Source organism: Mesocricetus auratus, unplaced genomic scaffold (genome assembly GCF_017639785.1).
Source record: "Mesocricetus auratus isolate SY011 unplaced genomic scaffold, BCM_Maur_2.0 Super-Scaffold_100026, whole genome shotgun sequence".
Lineage (NCBI taxonomy): Eukaryota > Metazoa > Chordata > Mammalia > Rodentia > Cricetidae > Mesocricetus > Mesocricetus auratus.
In genome coordinates this window covers 24758120-24767714 of record NW_024429207.1, presented here as the reverse complement: position 1 = coordinate 24767714, position 9595 = coordinate 24758120, and positions in this window count along the sequence as shown.

Sequence of the window (9595 nt, the reverse complement as noted above, 5' to 3'; positions counted from 1 at the left end):
ACCCATAGAGTTATCTTCATTGTTACTACATAACTGTAAATTTTCTTATGAAGTGTAATGCAAATATCTGTGTTTTCTGATGGTCTTAGGCAGCCCCTGAGAAAGGGTTCTTTGACCTGGGGGTCAAAATGTATGCTTCATCTACATGCACTGTAGACCTCTGGTGGGGATAGACTTAGGACAGAAGGTCTCTGGTCTGTGACTATGTGATCCAGACCAAGCTTCCTTCTTAGCAAATGGAGTTATAGGAAAACCCAGTGCTCATGTGGAAACATGGCAGAGTGAAACCGTGGGTACGTGTGATGTGTTCACTCTGAGTTCTGCTTGAATGGATTCGTCCACAGACCTGAGAACCTCTTTGCCCCTCGTCCCTGTTCCTACACTGTCTAGAGTTTACTTGGCCTTTGCCAGAAACACACCTTTGGTAGCAGCCCTTGGTATTCACACAGGTGAGCGGATACAGATACTTTGGAACATTGCAGGGGATGAGTATGCACATCACAGCCCCCTCTCGTAGTCACTTGTGCTCAGATTTTGAGCAAGAGCCCAGATATAAAAGACTAAATCTGAGAGACTTCTCTTCCAGAACTCCATCTATGTATAACTCAGCTCTTTCTGAAATCTGAGTTCCAAGGAGGCCCTGGCTCCCAGAACTGGGATAGCTGATAGTAAGTTCTTGTCACACTTTGCATTAACACTGGGATCCTTGCACATGGGCAGCTGTGCAAACTGAGATTGCTTAAGCAATACAAAAGTATACCCTGACACAATAATAGTGTTTGCTCCCCCTAATTGGTTGCGCTCACCAACCGAGTGTTTTTAAATGCCGACTGCCATTCTGATGACCTGCTGCATCTAGATCCCAACATTCCAGATCTTTGTGCTAGATCTGTCTTCACTGTGTATAAATGAAATCCTGACCATGCTGCTGGCTCTTCAGACTCTTGGGGCCAAAATAGACTTGGCCAGGGATACTCGGAATGGTTTTCATGAAGGACTTCCGGTCAGCTAGCCCAAGAATGACCTCTATTGACCAGGGCTGAGGTGGGAGGACTCCCAAGGTAACAGGTCAAGGGTCCTCATTCTATGCCATCTTTCAGAGTCACTTTGTCATTGGGTCACTTACAGCCCAGCATAACTTGGGTAGTGGGGGAAGAAAGGAGTGTTTCAGAAGGTAGAAGAACTCAAGCGGGTCTCCACCCAGACAGCAGCTGTGTCATTCAGTCCAGGTGAGAGGTTAATGGCTCACACTGGAGAATCCGGAGCAATTAATTCATGAAGTCTGGAAAGAGACTAGCAACATGCAGAGAGAGCCATGTCTCACTCTGTCCTCTCTCTGCTCGTATTTGCTGGGAAGAGGGACAAGGGTTCTTTGCGTGGACAGTCCCTCAATCAATACCTCCTAATTAACAGAAGATTTAATCTATCAGTGTTACGGTAACTCTATTTAGATCATCTCCTATCACAGGGCTTGGGGGTGCTTCTTCCCCTCTACCCCTCCCTGCCTCCTCACACACCCCTCACCTCAGCTCTTCCAGTTGACCCATACCAAGATTTAAGGAGGAAGACAAGTTAACCATCTCTCCAAAGTTTTCCTAATAGGGACCAAGGCCCTCCAGCTGGTCTTGCAGGCTGTTACAAAGGCAAGATGCTAGCAGGGACTGATCAGTTGGCTGGGTATGGGGGATCCTCCATCGGGAGCTCTTCCCATAGCCATCTTGCCATGGTGGATCAAATGGCTACCCTGGCAGACTTCATCTCATTTTGTGAATACGATGCCAAGACTGGGAGAAAGGGATGCCAGGCTCAAACTGACACAGATGTTAGGACAAGACTCAGTCCTCCCCGGAATCAGGGCTCCTATGAGGATGGTCCTCTCCATGCTGCCTCCCTCATTTGGGTTGAGGCAGTCTCTTCTCTCCTCATTTTGTATCAGGATTAGCTCAGCTCACTGTCATGATTAAAAATGGTTAACATCTATTAAACACTCACCAAATGTGAAGCACGTATACTTCATGTTTTATCTAAGTGAATCTTCTCAATATCATAAGGTGAGTATAGCTTTTTATTCAGACACAGATTAAGCGACTTGCCCAAATAGAAGATGACTAACCGCTAAGCCTGTTCTTTCAGCCACTAGCTATAATGCCACTTTTAAATTGAAATTACTCCCAAAGGGCATTAAATTAAGCTCTTTACATTTTAGCGTGAATGAATTTAACTGGGACTTTGTGTTCAAAGAGATACTTCCCCAGCCCAGAGCATTTAAAAACTATAAGAAATTGGAAGCTCTGTCCTTGCTCGATTTACCCAAGGCCCCAATTCTGCTTCCTGACTCTGGACTCCAGGGCAGAAGGGTTTACCTTTGAGTGCAGTATTGATAACAAAGCCAAGTCCTCGGTTTGGACAGAAACAGCTATCCATCAAGAACCTTCCAGAAAGTATCCGCTTTGGTCCATTTCATTGCCCTGAATATAGAATTCCACCCAGGCTTTTCCCTGTCTCAAAAGGCCTCGTGTTATAATTGTAATTAATTGGGCCTATTAGAATCCCAAAGGGAGGAACAGAAGGGAAGAAAAATGAGCCCTGCAGGGCCCCTCCTACCCCAGCTATTAGTCACTCACTGCAGAATGAAGGCCCAAAAGAACAGTTAGTTGCCTTGCTCAGAGAAGAGGGGACAAGGGAGGGGCACAGAGCAGGACATCCGGGACATTCTTGGTGAGAGCTGCCTCTTTCTAGTCCGGTGGCGCTTACACCCATCAGTCAGCATCAGATGAAAGGCTATAAAGTCAATGCGGCACCAAGACCGTATGAACACATACATCCTGATGTGTCAGGGCTACCTGCGTGCCTTTAACCTCAACTTCAGATGAACCAACACACCTCAGAGCACATTTATATGCAAAGGCATATAATATGTCCCCTGTATCTAATTATCTGTCAACCCGAGGCAGTTTGTTTTCCAAATCGGCCTCTCGGCTGTGACTTTACGAGGTCATAAAGAAAACGATGCCACTCTGCACTGAAACGCAAGGAGAGCCCAGATCAACAAATTATCCTCTTTAATGGTGTCTCTCGGCCTCTGGAGCTGGGCCTGGAGGGAGAAGTCAGCCCAGGCCTGGGCCTTCCTCCCAACCTCCAGAGAAAAGGGTACAGGCAGCAAGCAGGGAAGGATGCTGAGAAGACATGGGGACCCAAGACACAACTGACTAGAAAGCTGTCCTCAGCTTCATGTCTCTGCATGGGCCACAACAGTCTGCAGAGCTGTCAGCTGATGCCTCCAGAAACAGGATGCCGCCCATGTTTCTGCAGGTTTCAACACCACCCCCTGCCGGCTGGACAGCCCTGTGTCCCCATGTATCTTTAGCTCCTGATAGCCCTGGGACATTTGGTTCTCAAAGAGAAGTGAGAGAATTTCGTCTATTCTCCATGAGACTGCTCCTTCCTGAAGCAACCCTTGGTTCCACAGGACAACTGGGCATCAGATAATTTACTTCCCTCTTGTATCTAGGAGGAAACAGTGGTGGCTCTTTTAAACTAAGCAAGAGGAGAAAATTCAGGAAGGTAGGTGGCAGCAGCTGCAGCAAGAATGCATTGCAGACTGCTAGGGGCCAAGCTCAGCATCCTACACACTCAACCCTCATCAGAAAGCACAAGTGAACACACACACACACACACACACACACAGGTGCACACTCGTGCATGCACACGCGCACACACAGGCATGCATCTGCATGCATGCGCATGCACACACACACAAACACAGACGCAGACACACACATACGGGAATGGAGGGGTGATCCCAGCGTGCACTCTTCCAGCTCCTATTAGTCCTCTTCTGATCTTTAGCAGATTAATTAGGAAGTTTGTCAGAAGCCAGCCGTGAACTCCAGCCGCTCCACTCTGGGAGTGGTAACAGTGCCAGCAAAATCCAAGCTGCAGGAATTCCTCTACCCACACGACTCCTGTGATTAATGATAGAAAGGAGTAAAAAAAAGAAAGAGGGGTCAACAGCTGAGTGCAAGGCAAGTTGCTAGACAGGGAGTAATTAAGATACTTGGGTAAATATGATTAATAAGCTCAAACTGGCACGGTGTGCCGTAAACACGGCTAAGCAGATGGTCCCCTCTCTGCTGAGAAGGCTGGGCACTTGCAAACAAGGAGGAGGGAAGGGAGGGCGACTCAAGAGGCATGGCCGTGACTTTATTGCCTTAGCTGACCCTGCTAGAGAGACCAGTGGAGCCCCCAGGAAGAGGTTAGGACATGGAGGTGGCTTGGAGATTCTCTACCAATCATCTGATCTGGGGACAACATAGAGAGCACATGAAGGTTTCTGATCAGCTTCTCTCTCCTTCTCCTGCCATCCCCAGGTCAGATGCGATGCTCATTTATTTCGGCTGCTGCCCTAAGAACATCTCACATAGCACAGCGTGGGTGCCTTAAAAAAGGAATGTATTGTGTATTGAAATCCAGAGTTGGGGCATGGACAGTGTTGGGCCCTCCTTTAACCTGTATAAGAATCTGTTCCATGCTTCTCCTGCATCTGGTAATTTGTGGGCAATCTCTGCTTGCCACCTATGTCCATGTAGGTCACTTTGTAAGGTCTATGCTTAGGCTTTACCATCTAAAGTTTGAAAGGACACTATTCAACCTACAACAGCCACAGTAAGCAAACTGGAAACCTAATTCCTTGTCAGAAGGAATACAAGCATCTCTGTCTCTCTGTCTGTCTCTCTGTCTGTCTGTGTGTGTGTGTGTTTGTGTGTGCTACCACATCACTATTGAGAAGGCAGACATGACAGAGACTCTCATTTCTCAGCTCAGCGTTTAAAAAAAACAGTACATGCCAGGTGTGGTGGCACAGGCCTTTAATCCCATCTCTCAGGAGGCAGAGATAGGAGGATCTCAGTGAGTTTGAGATGGCCAGCATGGTCTACACAGCAAGCTCTAGGACATTCAGGACTACATAGAGAGACCCTGTCTCAAAACAAGCAAGCAAAAGGAGTCTGGATCCTAGAGCACCCTTGTGTGATGTCATGAGAGACCTGGAGGCTCTGAGAGAACAGATTCAGGAAGTGCCATGGTCAGTGTCCCCAGAAAGCCTGATCATCAAACAATATCTTTTGGATTTAGAACAGAGGACTCTGAAGACTTATTTTAAACAGCAGTAAGGTACCAAGACATCTGTACCTACAGACAAGGGCAGCCATGTGACATTCTTCTGAAGAACAAAGCATTGCGTGGGAGACAAACAAAACCACAGCATGGAACCTTGTTGGTTCCTATGTTAGTTGGTTGTGGCAACAAATGATCACAAACATGGTGGTTTAAGACAATAGGAAGTTACTCTCTTACCGTTTTTTTTTTTTTAGAAATCCACATAATCAAGACAAAATTACTACGCCAGCAGGTGATACTCCCTTCGGGGAACCTGGGGAGGAGTCTGGAAGCTCCTAGTGTTCTTGGCTTGTAGTTGCATTCTCCAGTCTTTGAGGCCAGAACCTTCTTACCAGTTTCTGTCATATTACATGGCCTCTCTCAGCCCTCCTCTTACAAGGGACCAATTGGATAAGCCAAGTCAATTCTCCATCTTGAACTACTTAACAACAGCTGCAAAGATATTCTCCTTTTCTTACAGCACACTGCGATTCCCATAGAAGTCGCTCTTCCTAATCACTCTCTCAGTGGGTCTCTGTGGAGGCTGTAGTCTGGCAAACAAGCAAAGGAAGCACAGGTGTGTAAGGTGTACCTCTTCACACCAAGTCAAAACTCAGGCTTAGGTGAGGACTATTTAGGTTCTTAATTGTTCCTACAACTAAATTCTCTGTGGTGTGTAACTCTCATATTACAAATTTTAAAGTGGCTTTAAAAAAGCAATTGTCCAAGCATAGGACATTAATGTTAAAACCTACCCTGCATTTGTATCTCATGATAGAAAACAAATTGATGCTACAAAATATCAAAGTGTGAAAGACTGGTCCTGGGACAGAACACAGGCCTCCTGGAGAGGGCCGTTGGCAACTCCATCCCTGGCTTGTCCCACCCTGGTCTTTCCCTCTCTGGACCCAAGACTTGCTGTGGAGGAATGCTTGACTGGAGCTGGGATCGCCTCTCAGGGGAGGTCTTGGGGGCTTCTCCCAAGTCTTAAGCTCATAGAAGTGACCCACGCAGAGACCAAACTGGGGGTGTGGGGTGGGTAACTGAACAGGAAGTATTGAGAAGAGGCCTTTGATTTAGGTCGGAACCACAGCATCCACCAAGGGCACACATATCAAGCATGATTACAGCCCATAACACTGTTGGATCATAGTAGAACCTTTAAATGGCGAGTCTGGTGGGAGGTTTTACATCACTAGATGTGTGTCCTTTACTCTTTTTACTTGAAGTGAAGTGAAGGCAGTAGTGTCCACCCCCCACACCCTATCACTGATGGGGACAAATTCAGCAAGTCTGAAGTCACAGGTGATGTCAGACCCTAGCTTCACTATAGTTCACTCCTGGACTCATATTCCTATGATAAAGTCTCAGTAAATTAAGAGATTAATAATAACCAATAACAAATTAGAATAATATGGCAATACACTCTAGTAAATGTCACCTGAATGTGGTCTTACTTGAAATAGCCTATTGTGATGTACTTACCTTTCCTTTTGTAATGATACAAATTGATACAATACCTCTGTGGAAATGAAGTGATGTGAATGGCATGAACATTATGATGTGGACTTTGCTACCACATAAGGGGTTCATGAACACACACACACACACACACACACACATACACACACACACACACACACACACACTGTGACACAGCAGTCGGAGACTATCAAGCAGGAAATGTGTGCAATGTGGACACACTGGTGTGTAGAGTGCAGCCTTCCAGCCAGCCTGCCTCCAGAGCCCTATCAGTCCCAAATAAACACACAGGAGGCTGTATTAATTATGAAGCTTTTGGCCATTTGCTTGTTTCTTACTGGCTATCTCTGACTTAAGTATTTAACCCATCTAAGTATTTCTCTTACCAGAGAAAGGGTCCAGATCTCTTACTTCTATGGTGGCTACATGATGTCTGCCTGTGTTTCTCTTTCCCAGAATCCTCCTCAACTCCTAGTCCCACTTATCTTGCTTCCCTACTGGTCAACAGTGCTTTATTGACATATACACAGGACTTCCCATTATCTCCTCTTTTCTGTCTAAATAAAAAGAAAGGTTTTAACTTAAATATAGTCAAATTATATATAACAGAACAGTTATCATGTAAGAACATAGTTATAATATTTTGTCCATTAACATTTAGTAAGATTTAAATAAATATCATCTATCCTATCTTTGTGAATCTAAAGTCGTATATGTAGTTTATCTTTTATCGTAAGAAAAACTATAATTATAACTATCTGTCTTCAACTCCATCAAAGACCACAGAAGGATAATATATAAACACTAGAATTGACAGAGACATCTCACTACCTGGACAGTCACCCGAAGTTCCTCTGTAACATTGGGGCATCCATCTTTAGGCCATAGGTCACAATGTGTCTAGAAGACATCTCAGCAAAGCAGGAAATTGCAAACTGTCCATCTGCATTGGCAGTCTGTCATTCATTTTTCTGTATCCTGCAGAAAGTCTCGTAGACTCTTTCAAGAAGCACGAACCCTGAAGGACAGTTTGAGTTCAGCAGTCACTTTCCTGTGGATCCTACATGTCCAGTTTATACAGCAACAGTTAAGCAGTCCAGGCAAGAGCAGTTTCTTGCCCAAATGGCTAATCTTGCCATGTTGAAAGCAAACTCCATAACAAGTTTCTTTGATGCCCATCTCTCAGATGTAATTGATGTGACAGGAGCAGACATTTTTCATTGTCAAGAAAAACCCTAAACCATTTTAAATTCCATTTTCTGAAGGTCTTTGAAAGGTTTGAAGACTGTCTATCTATCTCAAATATATCTCTGTATATCTAGAAAACCTAACTTACCTAACTATAAGTTCTGACTATTATAAGTAACTATCTATAATCTGTATTTAATTATGCATTGTGTTTTAAAAGATCAGTATAAACACAATACTTAAACAAGAGGAGAAATATACACATCACAAAATTGACCTTGAATTTGTATCAATAAATGAAAAATCATACCAATACAAAGTATTCATTTCCATACCATAATTCTCCTTTTACCATTAAAAAGAGATTGGTTATTATCATTAACCAATTATAAGCAACCCCATTTAAATGAAAACATAGATTTATAAACAATATGGGAATTTGGATGTCACACATTCCAAACTGCTTCCTGCTGGATGGGGGTGCTGTCATGGGGATCATGACAAAACTAAAAAACCTGTATAAGTCCTTCTTTTCGGGGTCTGTAAGGCTGTATCATCTTAGCTGTTTTAGATGTTGAATCACTTGGGCCACTGCTTCGGGGGGGGGGGGGGGTCTTGGTTCATCAATCCACAGATGCCTGGAAGGAATCCACAGCTTTCCATTTTCTGTGGAAACATAAACAAAAACTCTTTTCCCAAGTAACCTGTCCTTATATTTAAAGTTAGAGGTCAAAGCATTTTTGAAATATATAAGTTAGATTAATTCAGCAGCATTTATAATCAAGTATATTTCAGCAGTTGTTACTTAGCCATTGAACAACTGAAAAACACAATAGTATACAGTATCCAGAATTTCTGTGTATTTTCCATCTTTATGTGGCTTATATTACTCTATTTCTTTTACTTTTATTTCTTTATTTATTTCTCTGAGACAGGGTTTTTCTGGAAATCTGCCTGCCTCTGCCTCTGGAGCAAATCCTACCGGCATGAGCCGCCACAGCCGGATTCTCTATTTATTTACCACTATGCTGTTTCTTTTTCTTTCTCAATCGTATGTATATTTTTAAACACACTGTAAACCTTTTGAGTTTTTTCTTCATCTGAATCTGACTTTTCTGTAAATCTTTATGTTTTTTTAGCCACGTGTCTTATCTGCTAAAAACTATGGCTGCTTAAACTGCAGTTTTTCCAAGATGGCGGGTGTAAGCATGACTCCAGCTTACTGCCTCAGTCTATGCTGACATGCAGCAAAAGCTGCCAGCTTGGAGATGTGGTCACTGCCACTTCCAGCTGTACGTACACACCTACAATTGTTAGCAGAGCCTCTTAAGAGAACCTTGCTGGTTTCTGTTTTTTGGTTTGTTGTTGTTGTTGTTGTTTTGCTTATGCTGAGTCAGGAAGACTTCCTTAAGTGAGCCACCTGAGTCTCTGCTTGTCGCTAGCAAAACAGAGCCCACCTGAGAAAAATGCTGCTACCAAGACGCCGTGCTTCTCTCCGTTCTTCTTTTTTTTTCTAAAATTCCTTTTAAGCTCGTGTCATTCTATGTGGAAATTCAATCCCATTCCTGACAACCATATGTAGAGTGCAGCCTTCCTGCTAGCCTGGTTCCACAGCCGCATCAGTCCCAAATGAACACACAGGAGGCTATATTAATTATGAAGCTATTGGCTGTTTGCTTGTTTCTTACTGGCTAGCTCTGACTTAAGTATTTAATCCATCTAAGTATTTCTCTTACCAGAGAAAGGGTCTGGACCTCTTACTTCTATG